Raw genomic sequence first — 19,416 nt, 5'->3', positions numbered from 1 at the left:
AGACTACCGACTCAGTACTGTCCTCTGAAAGTTCGCATGCAGTGTGACTCTTGCAGGGGTGGTCAGGCCTCCCTTTTGTCCCCCAGTCCCTTCTGTGAATAGCATGACTGTCCAGGTCATTTGGCAGGCTTCTCCTGGGCCAAGACACAGCACCACACAAGGTAGCAAGGCTTCCAGGAAAGTCACACCATCCTCCGTCCCCTCCTTTTCCTGGAGAAAGGCCGCCTTTTCGAGGCCTTCACCTGTGCTGAAAACTAAAGAAAATGCCTGACAATAAATGACAAAAGCCATGGGAAAAGTGAACTGTTCTCCATAGCCACAGGAAGCTTTGTGGACAGAGACAAAGTGGGTGTTGGTGTGGACAGGTTTCCACCCAGATGTTATGAGTCAGAGGGCGGGGCCCTGCCCAGGCTGTGTTTCCCTGAAAGAAATGGAAACGTTGCTCAGCCATAAAACACCCAAGTACCAGATGGGCTCTGAGGCCTACACTGAGCAAGCCTGCAGGTGCCTTGGGAGGCAGAGCCTGCAGGTGCTGAGGTAACAGATCTTGGGTCAGTTACAGTCAGGGGCCCTGATGGGTCAGACTACAGTCGCTCAGGATGGTCTGTTCAGTGAGCATCCATCTCCCAGTGCTGAGGTTGAATGGAGACTGGGTAGCAGAGTGTCTCTTACACCAACAACAGGGAGCATAAATGTCCTAGGCCAGATTAACAGCCGTCTAGCTCATGCTCCCAGGCTAGCAAGATGTTGGGGAGAAAGAAACAGGATGAGCTGCCCTGGCTCCTCAGGGCTGAAAATTTAGCTCCGGAAGTTGAGTGTTTACCTAGCACAAAATCCAAAATTCCATCCCCAGTACCATTAATCCAGGCATGGAAATAAGTGCGCTTAACCCCAACACCAGATGTAGGAGCAGAAGCATCAGGAGCTCGAGTCATCCTTGACTACATAAGGACTTTAAGGCCAGCCTGGGCTACATGAGAGTCACACATGCACACCCCAAACCCCCTGTGTGCAAAAAAAAAAAAAAAAAAAAACACAAAAACGGAAGATCACCTGTTCTGGACTCTCAGTGTATAGACAGGAAGCAGCTCCAAAGAGCGACAGGGACTTGTCTCAAGATTATGGCTCAGATCTTGAGACTCCAGGGCTTTGACTCACTGCTCTCCGGTTCTTGTCTGCCTCCAGTGGCAGTGCACACTGCCTTGAAGCAGAGCGGCTGCTCCGTAGAGTCCCTTCCTGTGGGAATCTGGAATCCCCAGAGGAGGTGTTTATTATTGTCAAAGCAAAGCAAAGGTCCACACAGAGATCTGGAGATGGATGTCTGCGTGCCTGCCTTTTAGATTCCGCTTTCCCTGGAGCACAGCCAGTACTCCCCACCACGGTATGTTCTCTCCAAATCCCCAAATATGCTGTTTCTTTGAGAGTTTTAGGTAGCCAAGTACTTTAATTCCAGTACTCAGGCGTCAGAAGCAGGCCAGTCGCTGAGTTTGAGGCCAACAAGTTCCAGGACTACATAAACCCTGACCTGTCTCAAAAAACAGACAGGGGCGGGGGGGAGAGAGAGAAAGAGACAGACAGACAGACAGACATGGAGGAAGAGATGGTCCATCTTCTGAGTGGCTGTACCAGCAGCTGACTAAAACAAATGCAGATACTTAGAGCCAACCATTACACTGAGGTCAGGGACCCCTATAGAAGAGTTAGGGAAGGATTGAAGGAGCTGAAGGGGATGGCAACCTCATAAGGAAAACGACAGTATCAATCAACATGGAGCCTTCAGAACCACCAACCTAAAGAGAAGACATACATGGGCTGGTCCCACCCCACCCCACATCCCACCACACATACACACTCACACATCCACACATATGTAGCAGAGGACTGCCTTGTCTGGCCTCAGTGGGAGAGGATACACCTAATTCTGTTGAGACTTGATGACCCAGGGAAGGGAGATGCCGGGGGTGAGGGGGAGCACCCACCCAGAGCCAAAGGGGAGGGAGGATGGGGTGAAAAAACTCTGGGAAGGAGGCAACATTTGGAATGTAAATAAATAAAATAATTTAATAAGAAAACATAAGGTAATCCAGAAAACAATTTTATACACACACACACACACACACACACACACAGAGTCTCATGTTCACAACCAGCCAGGAACTCAGTGTAGCTCACTATGATGATCTTGAGTTCCTGATTGTCCGGTCTCCATCTCTCAAATGCTGGGATTAAAGGTATGCACCATCTTGGGCAGTTTATATGGCCCCTGGGATCAGACCAGGCAAGCACTCCAACAACTGAGCTCCGCCCCCAGCCCTGAGCTCCGCCCCCAGCCTGCTCCTGGCTAGAAGTCCTGTTTCAGGATACAGGCCTACAAATCTGGACATAGGGGAGATTTGCACATAATTTTACACATTTACTGATCTCTTAGGGTCCTTAGGCTGGCAGTTCTGATCATTGGGTAGAACTGTCAGGTGAGCCAGAGAATCAGAAGGGTCTGCTGTTCAGAAAAATCCAGTATAAAAGAACTGCCCTCCGCTGGCAGAAAGTGGGGAGAGGCTGAAGAAAAGCAGACAGATCCAGGATTACAGGGTGCAATTTTATTTGGGCTCAGAGAAGCCTGGCCCAGAACAGCAACTGGACCAGTGGATCCCTAAAACTCAAGTCAGAGGATGAAGCTGGAATGTACTTAGTTTATCTCAAGCTGATAACAAGGGTTCCAGGCACATTCCTGATGCCAACAGACCTCGAGTCTGGTTACAGAATGCCACACACCACTTTAGGGGATTTGTTTGTCTCTACTGTGGTTCTCAGCCTATGGGTTGAGACCCCTTTGGAGGTTGCATAGCAGATATCCTGCATATCAGATTCATTACGATTCATAAGAGTAGCAAAATTGCAGTTATGAAATAGCAATGAGATAATTTTATGGTTGGGAGTCACCACAACACGGGGAGCTGTATTAAAGGGCTTCAGCGTTGGGAAGGTGAGAACCCCTGCTCTCGAGTTTGCTGAGAGACTGCAGGGGACGGGGTGGGGGGCGGGGATCATACTTTACTCAGAAGCCAGCGTGACAATTCAGCATGGCTGCAGTCAGGTCAAACTGGGTCCCTACACAGTTTTCAGAGTATTAATGTTCATGACTAAGAATGTGACTTCACGTGGCATTTGGAAGCCATCCATTTAGAGGACTGCTGAATTACAGAACACAGGTAGAGCCTGTCAGAACCTCGGTCTGTGTGACATGAGGGTGCTTATAATGATACCTGCCTCGTAGTGTGGTTAAAGACTGACTGTGTGCTGCAGAGAGGGCTATACACAGAGTGGGGAGGTGGCTCATGAGGACCCAGCTGGAATCACCCAGAACCACTGAGCTGGGTGTAGTGTGTGCACGTAACCCCATTGCTGGGGAGATGTAATCAAGCTCCCTGGGGCTTGCTGCCCAGCAAGTCTAACAGAAGTGGCAAGCTCTCAGTTCAGTGACAAACCCTCTCTCAACAAGTAAGGAATACGTTGACTTCTGGCCTCCACACACAGGCAAATGTGTACATATAAAACCACACTCATGGTGTGACTGAGACGCCCCCTGCAGTGTCAAGCACTTAAATACTTGGTCCCCTGTTGAAAGTACTGTTTAGGGAGGCTTAGGAGGTGGGGCCTTGCTGGAGGAGATGTGTCACTGGGGGTGGAAGGTTTAAAGACATGGCCAGTTTTTGAGTTTGCTCTCTGCTTAGGATTTGAGATGTGAGCCCTCAGCTGTTTCTGACACCTGCCTAGACTGTCAACCCTCTGGAACTGTAGGCCCAAATAGACCCTTCTATAAATTGCTTTGGTCATGGTGTTTTGGCTTTTTTAATATTTATTTCTTATTTGATGTATATAAATGCTATATCAATATGTACACCTTTGTACGAGAAGAGGGTATCAAACCACATTACAGATGGTTGTGAGCCACCACGTGGTTGCTGGGAATTGAACTCAGGACCTCTGGAAGAGATACCAGTGCCCTTAACCACTGAGCCATCTCTCCAGCCCGGCCTTGGTGTTTTATTACAGCACCAGAAGTTGGTACCAGAGAATGGGCTGTTGCTGTAACAGACCTGACCATGCTGGGGTTTTGAGAAATGTGGAAGGCTTTTTACCTCAGAACTCTTAGAATGCTTAATGGGCTATCCTTACAGGAGCTTGGAGGACAGTGCTGAGAGCAACATGAACTTGGGGGCCCAGCTCAAGTGGTTTCCAAGGGAAGCAGAATTAACAAGCTGGGCTTGTCATAGTTTGGGTTTCTGTTGCTGTGATGTAAGATCACAGCTAAGCTCCTCTGCTTTGCGGAGGGGTTTATTTGGCTTAAATATCCCAGAGACTTAGGAGGTGTGGCCTTGCAGGAGGACGTAAGTCATGGGGCCTGAGCTTCGAGAATTTTAAGTCTTACGCCATTTCACGTTTGCTGTCTGTTTCTGACATGTAGTTTGAAGCTGTGAACTCTCAGCTGTCCCAGCCGCCGTGCCTGCCACCTGCTGCCAGCATCCCCTTATCTTCCTGGAACCATAAGCTCAAATAAATCCTGAAGGGCTCTAGCAGGCCCAGAATTGGCAGGCCTTGCCCTTCTTCCCTGTTCCCTCTGCCTTAAAAACAAAAAAACAAAAAACAAAACAAAACAAAAAAACCTTTAGATTACATTTCTAAAGATAGCCACCAAGTTCTATTGCCTTATTTGGCCACTTCCTCCTCCTGAGGCTGCCTACCAAGGTCCAGCTATCAAAGTATTGAAGTCCATCAATCAAAAGACTTCTTTGGCTCACCTAATTAACATGTCCAATTAAAATCAAACACCTCATCTTAACGTGGGGTTTCCCCTTGTACCTTTATAAACTGCCATTTTCCTGTGGCCTACCTCTGTCTTCTCTATTCAGAGGCAGTCCTTTGACCTCCCCCAAGACAGTACCCCCCCCCCCTTCTCCTTTGTTCCCTTCTCCTCTCTCATCCTTGGTCTTTGTCGCTTATTCATGCCCTTTGTCCCTCTGGGGCAAATAAATCTTTGTGCTGAGAACTTGGTCTTGGGGGTCCTGAGCTGATACTGTCCTTTCGAACACTCTTCTGTAAGTCTCCTTGGTAATGTTTTTATCACAGCAATAGAAAAGTAACTAAAACACACACACCGGGGGGGGGGGGGGAGAGGTGTGGAGGTGGAAAGAGAGAGGGAGACGGACAAACAGACCACAGCCACACAGTTAATATTTCATGTTAATTACATTTCTTTACAGGAGGTGGAGGCATGTCTCATGACATCCATATGTCAACTCTCTCCATCCATCATGTGTATCCCAGAGCTCAAACTCAGTGAGCATGGTGGCTAGTATCCTTACCTACAGATCCATCCATCTCACAGCCCTGAATGCATCACTCTAGACTTATAGTGATGGTCTATGTCCCTGGCCTGCCCTCACCCCTACTCAGTCCACTGACCTGGTGATTTCCACATTATTGGATAGATCCAGCCACCACTCACAAGGACCTGATCTCACCTGCTGCCTGAGTCACCTCTCCTGTGCATTCCCGACTCTCGCCCCAGGGTTTCCTTACTCTCAGTACATGATCTCATACCTCCATGATAAAAGCAGAGTGTCTCAGTCAGGGACCTTCCCAGCAGTCCTCCCTGCAGCAGTCCTCCCTGCAGCAGTCCTCCCTGCAGCAGTCCTCCCTGCAGCCATGCCTGCTATTCCTTCCTGTTGAGACAGAGGTGGAGTAACACTGGGCCCATCCTGTACTTCTTCAGTACTGGCTCAACGTGACACTGAAGCCTTTCCACCTGCTGCTGATGTGCTATCCTCTCCTGCCATGTCTTCTACCTCTCCTTCACAGACACAACTCTTGAGAGAGTTGCTTTCTGTCTCCTAACTCCAGCAGCCCTGATTACCCTAGCCTGGCTTCATGATAGCATCTTCTATTCTCTACTTCCCTTCTGAGGAGCAATGCTTGGGCTTGTCACATTTGAAAGTGACACCCATCCCTGTTGCTGGGCAGAACAAATCACAAAGGTGTGTCTGTATTCAGAAAGCTGGGGCAAGGGCAGAGCACCAGCTGACTCCACAGTGTGCCTCTCCGGGCTTCACACTACGTGTCCCTCCCTGTTCTTCTGCCTATGTGGGCTACACACTACACCATCCATGTTCTACCGCCTGTCTGGCTTGCTTTGTTAACTCCCTCCTCCAAGGCCAGGGCCTAATCCCTGTTCTTACTCTTGTGCTCCCGAGGCTGAGTAGGCAGCTCAAATGGCTCCAGAGCCTCTACATCAGGTCTTCAGTCTGCATGTCCCGTCTTCCCTCTGGTACCTGTTTGGGTTTTACACGAACAACACCGGTGTCAAGAGGAACAGTTTTTCTGTTATAGGCAGTCATCCATTGTTCCCCTCTGTGCCGATTATCAGTTGCATTACACTGGGACATCGAGTTTCCACCAATGAAATGAGACTCAGTCACCACCAACATCGGGGATTAAAAAACCAGCGTTCATTTGGGTGAGTATGTTTGGTAGCCTGGTTTGGGTGCTGGTTTACCCCTTTTTGTAGAAGAATTGCCTTAACAGATTGCTTTCACTTTGTTCATGTGTCGCTTAGTGCAGCGCCAGGATGATTCTTCTGCCATGCTGTGCCTTAAGGAAACTCCACAGACACAGAACAGCTCTCAGTTCTGTGAACAAAAGTTCCCAGGAGCTGCACTTCCACTGACTCTTCTGCAGGACTAATGAGCTTCCGTGCTGTGGAAGGCTTTCAGTGCTGTATCCAGAGCCCAATTACAGTTTAACTTGAGCTATATTTTCAGTCACCTAAATAGCCATTCCTTGCCCACCTCTTTTTTTGATCTAACAGCCTGTGACAGATTACACACCTTTAATCCCAGCACTGTGGAGGCGAAGCCAAGTGGATCTCTGTCAGGTCAAGGCCAGCCTTGTCTACATTGTAAGCTCCAGGCTGGCTAGGGTTACATTGAGACTTTGTCTCAATAAAAAGGGGTTGAGAGGATTTAGCTCAGTGGTAAATGGAAAGAGGAGATGTTTTAATAAAACCATAGTTGTCATTAACCAGCGTCTGAGACCTACAGCCGAGATTCTTCACGTTGCTATAATATGTTTCCACCAGTGTATTTGAAAAGTGTCTTGATTTATGTCTTCCTTGATTCTATTACTATAAAAAACTTCACAAAACTGATTCCACATTGGAACGTGGATTTCGACTTGACCTTAATCCATATTTCTGGGCATGGTCACTCATATTTGACTCTTCAGTAAACTGTCTGTTTGAGGTAAGAGTTGTGGCCTTGTGTCAACATCTCAAAGAAAATAAAAACGTGAATCACGAGAGGCCGTGGCCTGCAAATACAGATTCATGACACTCCAGATTCATGACACCCCAAATGCCATGTTTGAACATGGTAACAGTTTCTTGAATTTTATAGTGAAAGAACAAAGACAGTTAACAATCAAGGCATTTTAGAAATGTGTGTCTCTACCAGGCAGACAGGTTACAGCAGTGCAGAGAAGTCTCTGCTGTCCGCCTTAGATGCTATCAGGTGACATTCTTAGCCTTTGGGTTGATGAAAGGGAGAAATCTGCTTGTACATTCCAAAGGACTTACCTAATAGTCACAAGGATGTTGGGTCAGACACAGGGGTGAGCAACAAATAGCTCTTGGATCCTAACGTTAGCACGAGAGAATGGCTTCTAACCTCTTACAGTCCAGCTCTGCAGCCAGCCAGCCTTGCTGAACGTCTATCAGAGGCCAAGCTTGGCTGCCTCCCAGAGGCCAAGATAGCATTGATTTTTTTCATAGGGTGTGCACCAAAGAAGACTACTCAGACGTGGGTTTAAACCAGTAGAAAGCCTTTATTAGCCAGCCAGCAGCTACACTGGGTGTTTGGGATCATGGTCTAGCCCTGAGCCTTCCTCGGGGTGAGCTTTTAAGAATAAAAACCATGTTCTGGGTTGACATACTTCAGTTAACAAGAATAGTTAGCCAGAAGCAGAAGTACAGAAGCCATAGAGCAAGGTTAGTACATTTAGAGACTTTCCCGGAACCATGGGCTTTGATGGATTGTGCCTCTGTTTTAGTTTCCGCAGGTGGTGCTGTCTGTGTGCTGAGTGTACAGCCCGAATGGCACTTTTGTCAGGGAGTCATCTGTGCTAAGGTCTGGGCATCTGTTACAGATATGTCTTAATTTATCTCCTTCTCTGCCTCTCAGTCTTTGGTGCCTGCTACATCCCTCCGAAGTCCTTTTAAAGTATCGTGAAATGTACACATGTGAGGGGTTGAGGCCCAAGCATAAGGGCATTCTACAGCACACATGAAGGTGGGAGGGAGGACACCGCTCTGGAGTCAGTTCTTTCTATCTGCAATCAATCTATGTGGGTCTCAAAAAGAGAATCCAGGTCATCTGGCATAGCCGCAGGCGTAGCGGTAAACTGTTAAAAGTTGGCTCTATGCCTGGCAGTGGTGGCCCACGCCTTTAATCCCAGCATTTGGGAGGCAGAGGCAGGCGGATTTCTGAGTTCGAGGCCAGCCTGGTCTACAGAGTGAGTTCCAGGACAGCCAGGGCTACACAGAGAAACCCTGTCTCGAAAAACAAACAAACAAACAAAAGTTGGCTCTATGTTCCTGGTGGGTGTGGGCCTTCTCAACACCTGCCCAAGAGTTCTGGATTCACGAATGAAAGACACACATGCTGGGTAATTTTTTAATATGCCTTAACTAGCTCGATGGCTGGTCCACTCCTGAACCTCCACGTGGCTAACAGCCTCCCCTCCGACATTCCTGTGCTAACACTTGCTAAATCTGTATTCTATCTTTGCTGCCCATGGACTCTCCTGGGCGGCTCCTCCGGGACTGCTTTCGTCTTTGCACTTGCATATCGGCTGTCTCTCCCTCCTGCACGTGCCCGCGGGGCTCGTCCTACAGCCATGGAGGACCTGTCTCTTTCTCCTCTTGTGTTTCTTACCCAGAATCCTAAAAGTCCCGCCTCTGTCTCTCTGCCCAGCCATTGGCCGTTGGCAACTTAATTTCCCAATCAGAGCCACCTGGGGGCAGGCTTCCTTTAGCCTACATGTGTGACACAGCGAACAGGTTTTTGGGTAACATAATTAGTATGAGAAGCCAGGCGGTGGTGTCGCACGCCTTTAATCCCAGCACTTGGGAGGCAGAGGCAGGCGGATTTCTGAGTTCGAGGCCAGCCTGGTCCACAGAGTGAGTATCAGGACAGCCAGGACTACACAGAGAAACCCTGTCTCGAAAAAACTAATAATAATAATAATAATAATTAGTATGAGAACACAAGCTGCTACAGCAGGCACCTTTCCTCTCTGAGCCATCTCGTGAGCCCTCTGATGTCCAGTTTACACCAGATGGGCACAAACCATCTAAAATAGGGCTTTTACCAGTCTACCGTGGTGAGACCGGGCCGTTTGTTGGATTTGGTTATGGAGCACAGGTGACCCAGAATGGCTTCATCATAACATTAGTCCACCTCATCGTGGGAAGTGAAGGGCTCTAGCAGGCCAGAGCATGACAAACGGCACCGACAGGCACCCTTTTCTCTTCTACCCTTGCTAAAAACCTTTAGATCACATCCCTGGAGCTAGCCACCAAGGTCCATTCCCTTATTTGGCCACTGACTAATTCCTGAGACAAAACACCAAGACCCAACAATCAAAATGCATTATTTGGCCAGTATGTCCAGTCAGGATTTACCAACCCACCCTAGCACAGACTCCTCCTTTTCCCTTTAAAACCAAGTCCTGCAAAAATACCTGTGCCGCCGCCGCCGCCGCCACTTTTGCAGTCTCCTCTCCTTAGCCCTCTGGGGTAATAAATCTCCTTTGTGCTGATTACTTGGTGTCTGGGTATGTCCTGTACAGATTGGGGGTCAGGGGAGAACCTCCCTTACAAGTACCAACCTCACTGTTGGATTACATGAGTATGCTTCATAATTCACCCCCATGGTTTCCTTTTTTTCATAAATTTATTTACTCATTTGTTTTACATCCCTTCTGTGGCCCCCTCCTTCCTCATCTCCCAGTCCCTCCCTCACAAATCCCTCCCTCCATTACTCCCTCCCCTTCTCTGAGGAGAGGGGGAAGCCCCCCTTGGGTACCACCTGCCCTGGGACATCAAGTCACAGTAGAATTAAGCACATCCTCTCCCACTGAGGCCCAGTGAGGGAGTCCAGCTAGGGGAAGAGGATCCAGTGGCAAGAACAGAGTCAGAGACAGCCCTGCTCCAATTGTTAGGGGACCCACATGAAGGCCAAGATGCACAAGTGTGTAGGGGGCCTTCGTCCAGCCCCTGCATGCTCTTTGGTTGGTGGTTCAGTCTGTAAGTCCCCATGGGCCCAGGTTAGTTGACTCTGTAGGTCTTCTTGTGGTGTCCTTGACCCCTCCAGTTCAATCCTATCCCCACTCTTCCACAAGACTCCCTGAGCTCCACCTGATGTTTGTCCGTGGGTCTTTGACTCTGTTTCCATCCACTGCTGGATGAAGCCTCTCAGGAGACTGTTACGATAGGCTCCTGTCTGCAAGCATAGCAGAGTGTCAATAATAAGTGTCAGGGGTTGGCTCTCTTACATAGGATGGATCGCCAGTCTTTGGTTGCCTGTTCCTTCAATCTCTGCTCCATCTTTATCCCTGTTCATCTGCTAGGCAGGACAAATCTCGGGATGAAGTTTTTGTGGGTGAGTTGATGTCCCCCTCCCTCCTGGAGGTCCTGCCTGGCTACAGGAGGTAGCCACTTCAGTCTCTATGTCCCCCACTGGTAGGAATCTCAGCTAGGGTCCCCCCCCCACCCCCATACTCCCAGCACCCTCCCTATCCCAAGTCTCTGGCTAGTCCCAGAGATGTGCAAATGCACAAACACACACACACACACACACACACACACAGACTGATTTCCCTTCTCCCAGCTCTCTCTCCCGTGCCCCTCCCCACACCTCATCCCCAACCCAGTTCCCTCCCTCCCACCATCCACCTCTGAAGATTATCTTATTTCTGCTTCTGAGTGAGATTCCTCCCTTGGGCCCTCCTTGTTACTTTGTTTCTTTAGGTCTGTGGATTGTAGCATGGCTATTCTGTATTTTGTGTCTAATGTCCACTTATAAGTGAGGACATACCATGTGTGTCTTTCTGGCCCTGGGTTACCTCACTCAGGATATTTTCTAGGTCCATCCATTTGCCTGCAAGTTTCATGATGCCATGGAGTTTCTTAATTAGCCTTTCTATATAACCTAGCATCTCAGGATCACTGACATGGGAGGGGACTGAAGAACACTCTCAGGTGAGGATTTTCCCTTTATTAAGGTGTGTTAATGGTTTATAACCTGAGTCTTAGTCTGCTTTTCTATCGCTGTGATAAACACTGACCAAAGGCACCTTAGTGAGGGAAGAGTTTATTTCAGTTTATAGTTTGTAATCCATCATTTAGGGAAGCCAAGGCCAGAACCTGGAGGCTGAAGCAGAGGCCACGGAGGAGTGCTGCTTGCTGGCTTGCTCCCATGGGTTCTTATCCACCCCAGGCTCACCTGCTGGGGAATGGGCAGCACCACCCGCTGTGGGGTAGGTCCTCACACGTCAATCCTTTGTCAAGCAAAGGCAGTGCAGACAATGGGCCAATGTGATGGAGGTATTTCTCAACTGAAGTTCCTCTTCCAAATGACTCTAGCTTGAGTCACGTTAACCACAACAGAATCCTGGCTAGCCCTGTATTGTTATGGCCATCAGGGTATAGCCAAGGTGACATCTTCTTATAAGCAGAAGGGAAATTGCTAACCATAGGCACACCACGAATAGCTCAGGGTTTTCCCAGTAACTCACCAATCCATGCAAACTGATACCTTGAATGAACCCTCACACCTAACTGCCACATTTTTTAATACTGAAGTGTTATTTTGTGCATATGAGTGTTTTGCCTGCATGTGAGTCTTCATACCACTTGTGTGCTTGGTGCCCAAGATAGCCAGAAGAGGGTATGAGATTCCCCCCAAGATAGCCAGAAGAGGGTATGAGATTCCCTAGAACTGGAATTATAGACAGTTGTGAGCTGCCATGTGGGTGCCGAGAATCGAACTCAGGTTCTCTAGAAGAGCAGCCAGTGCTTTTTAGTGACTGAGCCATCTCTCCGGCCCCCATCCTGGCCACACTTTGAGGCACCCACAAACAGCTAGCAAGTTTCAGTGCTAGGAGAACAGGACCAAGGTTTGTGTTTTGTTTATTGTGTTTGAAACAGACTCTCATGTAGCCCAGGTTTCCCTCAGCCTCACTAAACAGCAGATGTCCTCCAATGTCTGATCCTCCTGCCTCCTCCTCCTGAATGTTCAGATTACAGGTGTGTACCACCACACTTGGTTCATGCAGTTCTGGGGATGGAAGCCAAGGCGTTGGGCATGCCATGGCATTCTCTGCCAGCTGAGCTACACGCCCAGACTGATGTGGGATTTCTAACCCAGTTGGTATTTTTATTAACAAAATTTACTTTATTCTGGGACGGTGGTGAGGAGGCTGCGGTGAAGCTGACTGCCAGAGATGAGCTCTTCTGGAGAAAGACACGGTCTACACTCCGCCAGACTGAGTCACAGCGCACTGAGGAAGGGAGGGGTCCCAGCAGAACTGCAGCGGAGGCCTTCAAGCCCCCCACGCAGAGCAGTAAAGCAGCACAGGTGCTGTGGATGTGGCTCAGCTGGCAGAGCGCCAGCCTGGCATGCACAGAGCCCTGGGTTCCATCCCCAGCACTGCAGAAGCCGAGTGTGCTGTGCACACACACCTGCATCCTTGCACTCTGGAGGTGGATGCAGAAGGATATGTAGTACAAGGTTATCCTCTGCTACATAGTCGGCTCAAGGGCAGCCTGGGCTACGTGACACTCTGTCTCAAAAGACCAAGGGAGAGGAGGTTTGGAAAGGAAAGGAAACAGAAGGAAAGCCAGCAGAACCTTGCAGGCTAGGGCGGTCGGTTTGGCCTGTGGCTGTGGCAAAATGCCTGACAAGAAACAACTCACAAGAGAAAGAGGTGGTTCTGGCTCACAGTTCCAGAATACAGACCCATAGTGACAGGGACGAGGGAAGTGGCTGAGGGTGGTCACCTCCGTGGTCAAGGGGGGAGGAGACATGAAATGCAGGTACACATTTCTTTGGGGACCCCCGCCCATAGAAGGGTGCCAACTACAATGCCTACCTCCATTAACCTAATGTCAAGTGTGCCTCCTAGGTCCTGTGAAGGTGACATTAAGCATCACAGGCTCTGAGTAGGGTCCTTTTGTACTTTCCCCAAGTCCTGTTGCTCATGCAAGGCTCACCCTGGACTCTCCTGGGCAGGGGGGTGTGGTCAGTTAGCCCCTCCAGTCTCAGTAGCAGGGGGTGGGGGTGCTTCGAGGACCTAAGGACTTCCTGCCCAGTCTTGTTCACTGGGGCACACACCTTTTCTTTGTCAAAACATTCAAGCCACTACTCTCCTGTGCCTTTGACCTGAGGCTCCGCTGGGCATGTGGCTAACCCACGTGAGTTGCCCCTGAAACAGAGAGGTAGCAAGGATGCAGAGGGCCACCTAGGTTTGAGCCACTTGCCTACATTGAGACCTAGGCGCGCCCCCATGCTGCTGACATAGGCCTAGTGGCACTGTTGGGGTGGAAGAAGCCACGGAAAGAGGACTTGCTAAGACATAGATGGTCACAACCAGTGTCTGTCTGCTGTGATAGCGTGGAGGGAGCCCTGGACATGGGACAGAGCCTGATGAGGTCTTGGTAGCAGGTGCCAGGCCTCTCATTGAAGCAGTCTGTCCCTCTGGAAGGCAGGTGATGATCCAGGCTACCCAAGATGGCACTGGACATCTGTTCCATGCCTAGGTCAACTTCCAGTGTCACATTGGCCTCTGGGATGTGGAGGACATGACCCCGTCCCTGGGGTGGGGGAGCAGGGCCACCCAGCAACAGCCTTGGGCGCTGTCATGTCAGCACTGCACTCAGTGAGTGCCGTGTCAGCACATGTGTGCCACTGTGCAAGATAGTGATCTGCTTGACCGTGGCTGGTTTATCATGGCTTGAGCACTGACTGCTGCCCTCCCACACTCCCACTGCGACACCCAAGCACTGCCCTGCACAATTTGAAGGCCAGTCCTTCTGCCGTGGGCCTCCTGACTGCTACTTACCTCGTCATATATATTATATTTTATGAAATACAATAATGTATATTATATGCTATATATGTGTGTGTGTGTCTGTGTGCACACACACGTGCCAGCTATACTGAACATGAACATGCGAGTGTCGGAGGACAGCCTGTGGGAATCAGTTCTCTCCTTCCATCACGTGGGTCCCAGAGTTCTGACTCAGGTTTTCAGGCTCACTGACAGCGCCTTTACCCAGAGCCATTTTACCCTACCCCCGTTTTTAAATTTTTTTTTTTTTTTAACTTTTTCAATTATTATTTATTTATTTATTTATTTATTTTTGTTTTGTTTTCCAAGACAGGGTTTCTCTGTTAGCCTTGGCTGTCCTGGAACTCACTCTGTAGACCAGGCTGGCCTCGAACTCAGAAATCCGCCTGCCTCTGCCTCCCAAGTGCTGGGATTAAAGGCGTACGCCACCACTGCCCAGCTTCAATTATTTATTTTCAAACAGAATCTCTCTATGTCAGGCACAACTGACCTGAAACTCACTATGTGGACCAAGGGAGCCTCAACTCAGAGATCTTCCTGCCTCTGCCTCCAGAGTGCTGAGATTAAAGGTGTGTGCCACCATGCCTGGCTGCTCTTTTTTATTCGTGTGCGTGCCTGTGCATGCGCACGTGTGTGTGTGTGTGTGTGTGTGTGTGTGTGCGTGCGCACGTGTGTGTGCGTGTGCGTGCGTGTGCATGCACGTGCGTGTGTATGTGCATGTGTCTGTATATGTGTATACATGTATGTAGAGGTCAAAGACCGCCTCATCTGCCAGCCCTCAGGTTTCATGCACTCTCCTGTTTGACAGAGTCTCTCAGTGGCCTGGAGCTTCATTACCAGTCAAGACTGGCTGCCGCAGAGCGTCCAGCTCTGCCAGTCTCGGCCTCTTATCTGGCCCTCAGGAATACAAAACATGTACTAAAGACCCCCATACTCGGGAGACCCTTCCTCAAGTCTCAGGAAATCACGACCACCCAAAGATCACAAGAAACCATACCTGGATGCAATCAGCAGAGGCTTTATTAGGGAAGTTGGCCAGCGGTCAAACCACAAGCTCTCTCTCAAGAGCAAGGTTTGGCCTCAAGTGGCGGACTAAGTGGTCTTTTAAAGAGGAAAACCGCAAACCAGGGGAGTAAGGAGGGGGTGAGGGGTTGCCAAGGATACATAACATAAGAATAGCAGAACATTCCAGAGAAACCCACCCTGAAAGGTTAATAGCCATGGAAATTACTCAGTACACTCATTCTTCTCAAAAATGTGGTTTTACTATATCACTGCCCTACCCTGTCAACTATCTATTTCAGATTAACTATCTTCACTTCTTCCAGCTATAGCCCCACCTAGGTGGCTTGCATGGTCAGGAATGTGTCTTCCTGCCTTGGGCCTCTCCCACCCATAGGTAGCCTACTGCCTGAGGCTTGAGGAATGTAATCCATAATGTCTTTTACCAGGAATGTGTCCTGGGGTAGTGAAAATCTTACATTCAGTTCCTCTTTCTGGAACTTGCATTTTTCTGCCCAGGTCTAAGGGCAAAGAAAAAGTCTACATATTTCATAAAATGGTCTTTATAATTTTTCACTCTACAGTACCACCTCTTCTGGTTTTGGGTTCTGGGACCCAAACTCCAGGCGTAGTTGGATTATGTGAATCTGGGGTCACTCTTTGAAGAGCAAAGGGCAAATGCCTTTAATCCACACGTACCTGAAAATACATGTCCTGACATGACTGTAGGGCAAAAGGTCTGAGTCTACATCTGGGTTTGAAAATTTACCAATATCCCGCCAATCCTTGAACGGGAAATCCCACCAATCTCTGTGTAAAAGGGCCCAAGAAAGAACACCCTGACCCTGACTTGACTTCAAGCCGGGGACAAGGCCAAGGAGGAAAACTATCCGACCAATCCCAGAGCTTGCCCCCAGATCAGGCCACTATAATGCCACCAATCTCATGCTGCTCTGGAAAGTTCCACCCTCTAAGAAACCCTATATTAGCCTGTCTCCTGCTCAGTTTCCTGCTGCATCTCAACCCAGCAGAGGCAGCCACCTTCCTGTGTTCTTCCCAAGAATCCTCTTGTGTGAGGCTTGCTGTGGAGTGTGACTTTGTGTTCTTCTTTCAGAGCTGCAACACTTCCACTGGAGAAACCTTTCCCCTCCGAGCTGTAACACTTGAATGGGGAAATCTCCCCTCAGAGCTGCAACACCACCACCACGGGGGAAGCTTTTCCTTTCAGAGCTGTTAATACTTCACAGTGACAGAGCTAGATGAAGGTGTGGCCCAGATGCCTGAGTGGAGTCAGAAGCAGCAGTGGCAAAGCTTTGGAGTGTTTCTTTCCCTCTTTGCTGAGAGATTGCCTTGGGGAGACACATGGAGGAAGGTAGATGCATGCCAGACATCTCAGGAAGGGGTTTGGGGTCAGGGGGTCAGTGTCTACTTATATAGCCTCCAGGTACAATTCCTCTTTGAAAACCTTTTATCAGGCGAGTTTTGGCACAGCTCTGTCCAGACCACTAGTCTCTAGTGACAGAGGTAAGGCAGCCACATGACCTCACTTTTCCAGCTGCAGGGAGAACCTACACCCAAGGCTAACACAAGCCTATCCTCCCCTTCCCCCTCCGCCCCCTCCCCTTCTTCCCCCTCTTTTCCCTCCTCCTCCTTCCCCTCCCCCCTGCCCCAAGTCTCTAGCAGGTAGTTGTATGACAAAACTTTTCCCGGGGAGACACAACACACAAGTCTATTCGCTCCAGTTAGGGAACCCAGACCAGACCAAAGCATCAATACCACCAAAGCCCCACTCGGTGAACCAATAAGTTTTAGTAGAGTTTCTTATAGGAGTAAAGATGACTCAGAGAGAGCAGTATCACCGAGGCCCACCTGAGCATGGGTGACAGCTCACAAAGCTGGGAACCTGGAGCCACTGCTCAGCCTGCGGGCAGCTCAGCAGGCTGGAGACCGTCCTTTCCAGATGCCTCAGCTGGTCTGAACCTCTTCCAGGCAGCCTGGTTGGTTTCTGCTGCTTCTAGGCAGCTTCTTTGCAGTGCAACTTTTCTGAGTCTTCTTGGGAGCTCTATGCCCAGTGCTTACTCTGGCAGGGAGGGGCCTAGTGAGTCCGGTCAGTTTCAGGGACTTCCTGAAGCTATTTTGAATTATTTACATTCCTGCTTCCCTGCTGGATGGAATGTGTCCATCTCAGAGAAGACTTTCACTTTCACAGGTGGCTGAGGAATTTCTGTGGCAGCAGGGGTGACACTATTAGTCCCTTTTGGTGGTAGAGTTATGTTGCCAGTGGCAGTGGTTGCAGTGGCAACCTTACCTCCTGGTTCCCTGAGGTACTTAGCCCTTGACTTATTTCCATTTGTGGCTTCCAGGGTCCCAGTATGTACTTCCTGCTGCCTACTACCTTGTGAACTACCTGTCTCCCAGCAGCTTCCTGTTCTAACCCTGAGCCCTGGAGGTGGCCAGGTGGTGGCTGCTGACCAGGCCACTGTCCTCTCTGGGTTTGCACATTTCCTAGTACCCTCTACCAGGCTGGCCTCCCTGTACTATCCTGACTCTTCCAAAGTAACCCTCCAGCAAGGCCCCTCAACTAATGCGAGTGCATGCATACACCGTGGAAGTTGGAGGATTCCCTCCTTGTCATCCTTCAAGACAGGGTCTCATATTGCTTTGGAGCTTGCCACTTGAGCCATGCTGTTGGCAAGCAAGCCCCAAGGACCCTCCCCACACCTAGAGTTACAAGGTCACCACGGCGCTCAGCATTTTTACACGGTCTCTGGAGCTTGACCTCAGATCCTCAGTAAAGGCTAGTGCAGGACTTTACACCACTCCAGTAGTTTTAAAAAATATTCTTATTCTGATTTTTGTTTCAGAGACAAGATCTCATCCAAGGCTGGCCTTAAATTGATCTTGTCTCTGCCTGAGGAGAGTTGAGATTGGTCCTCATAGTGCTGTCCTGAACGACTGCTGAGGATTCTCTCCACTGTTCACAAAGGATCTGGATAGGACCTTCCCATCTCTCGTCGGATGGCAGCGGGTTCCTCCCAATGGTGACAGCTTTTGAAAACTACAGAACTTTTGTAAAAATCTACAACTTTTGGTTTCTTTAGAACCACCTATAACACTAACAGTTCATGGACTGACAGCTACCTGTGTAGACTGCCTTATAGTCCCTCGGACACATGCTACCTCCTCTGACAGGCTTGACCATGTGCTTGGGCCACTGGAATTGAGTGGACTGGACATCTGTCACCTGTGAGCAGCAACTGTTTGTGCTTGCAGACTTTGGCTTGGCCTCCTTACTTCTGCCATAAAGGGCGAAGTCCAAGATTGCCACTCCTTCAGCCTGGCATCCCAAACAGGACGGATCAAGGAGATCTGGCATAGATCCCAGTCCTGAGCACATTCCTCAGCTAACTTGCACCTTCAGGGAGGAGTCTGTAGTTATGTCTGTTTATACTACTGTTTGAGTGCACGCATGCATGTACACTACAGCATTCTTGTGAAAGGTGAAGAATTTCAGGTCTATACTAATTCTTTCCACCATGAGATCCAGGGATCCAGCATAGCTCATTGGCCTTGTGCAGTGCTTTTTCCTGAACCATTTTGCTGGGCCTTAAAAAATGTTATTTTGAGCCTAGGGTTTTTTTGTTTTGTTTTAGACAGTCTCCCATTGGCACTTAAACAGTTTGGCTATCTGGCTCCCAAGCCCAGGGCATCCTCACCTCTGCCTTCCCTGCACTGGGAGTGTAAGCTCATGCCACTACAGCTGGCTTTTGTGGGGTTCTGCGGTCCTCATGCTCACACAGCCACGCACTTACTGAGCCAGTCACCCAGCCCAGCCACTAAGACCTTGGAAGCTGTGGAGAAGACACATCCCTTTGCAGAAGCTATGACAAACCCACCCTGCACGGAAGCGAGTCGTCACTGTGCTGTGTGGCCATCACACCACGGCACAGCCCTGTCTCCTCAGCTTCACAAACTGAACAGCTGACCGCAGTCCTTCACTGACACTCACCTAAATCTGGATGTAACCGAGACCTGACTGGGGTCAGGGATTTAGGGATGTCCGCAGCGTGCGTCTGATAGTGGCTCTCCAACACTACTCCCGTTGCTGGGAAGATACGACTGAGCGCTACAGACCCTCCTAACCAACCAACCCTTCAGTTGCTTCAGAAACACCTGCTCTTCCATCCCTAAATATTTTTAAAAATTATTTTGCACATATGGGTATTTTTT

At 49.4% G+C, this 19,416-nt stretch overlaps 1 long non-coding RNA gene across 1 annotated transcript; it reads left to right on the top strand.

The window, feature by feature from the left end:
• The first annotated feature begins 1,288 nt into the window (after nt 1-1,288).
• LOC143443783 (uncharacterized) lies at nt 1,289-7,910 on the top strand. Its single transcript, XR_013113070.1, has 3 exons — nt 1,289-1,381; nt 5,262-6,514; nt 6,614-7,910. It is a non-coding gene; the product is annotated as an uncharacterized LOC143443783 (long non-coding RNA).
• The last annotated feature ends 11,506 nt before the right edge of the window (nt 7,911-19,416 follow it).

The sequence above is a fragment of the Arvicanthis niloticus genome, chromosome 10 (assembly GCF_011762505.2).
Source record: "Arvicanthis niloticus isolate mArvNil1 chromosome 10, mArvNil1.pat.X, whole genome shotgun sequence".
NCBI lineage: Eukaryota > Metazoa > Chordata > Mammalia > Rodentia > Muridae > Arvicanthis > Arvicanthis niloticus.
Note: the sequence above shows the minus strand (reverse complement) of the source record. Positions and strands in the feature narration are given on the sequence as shown.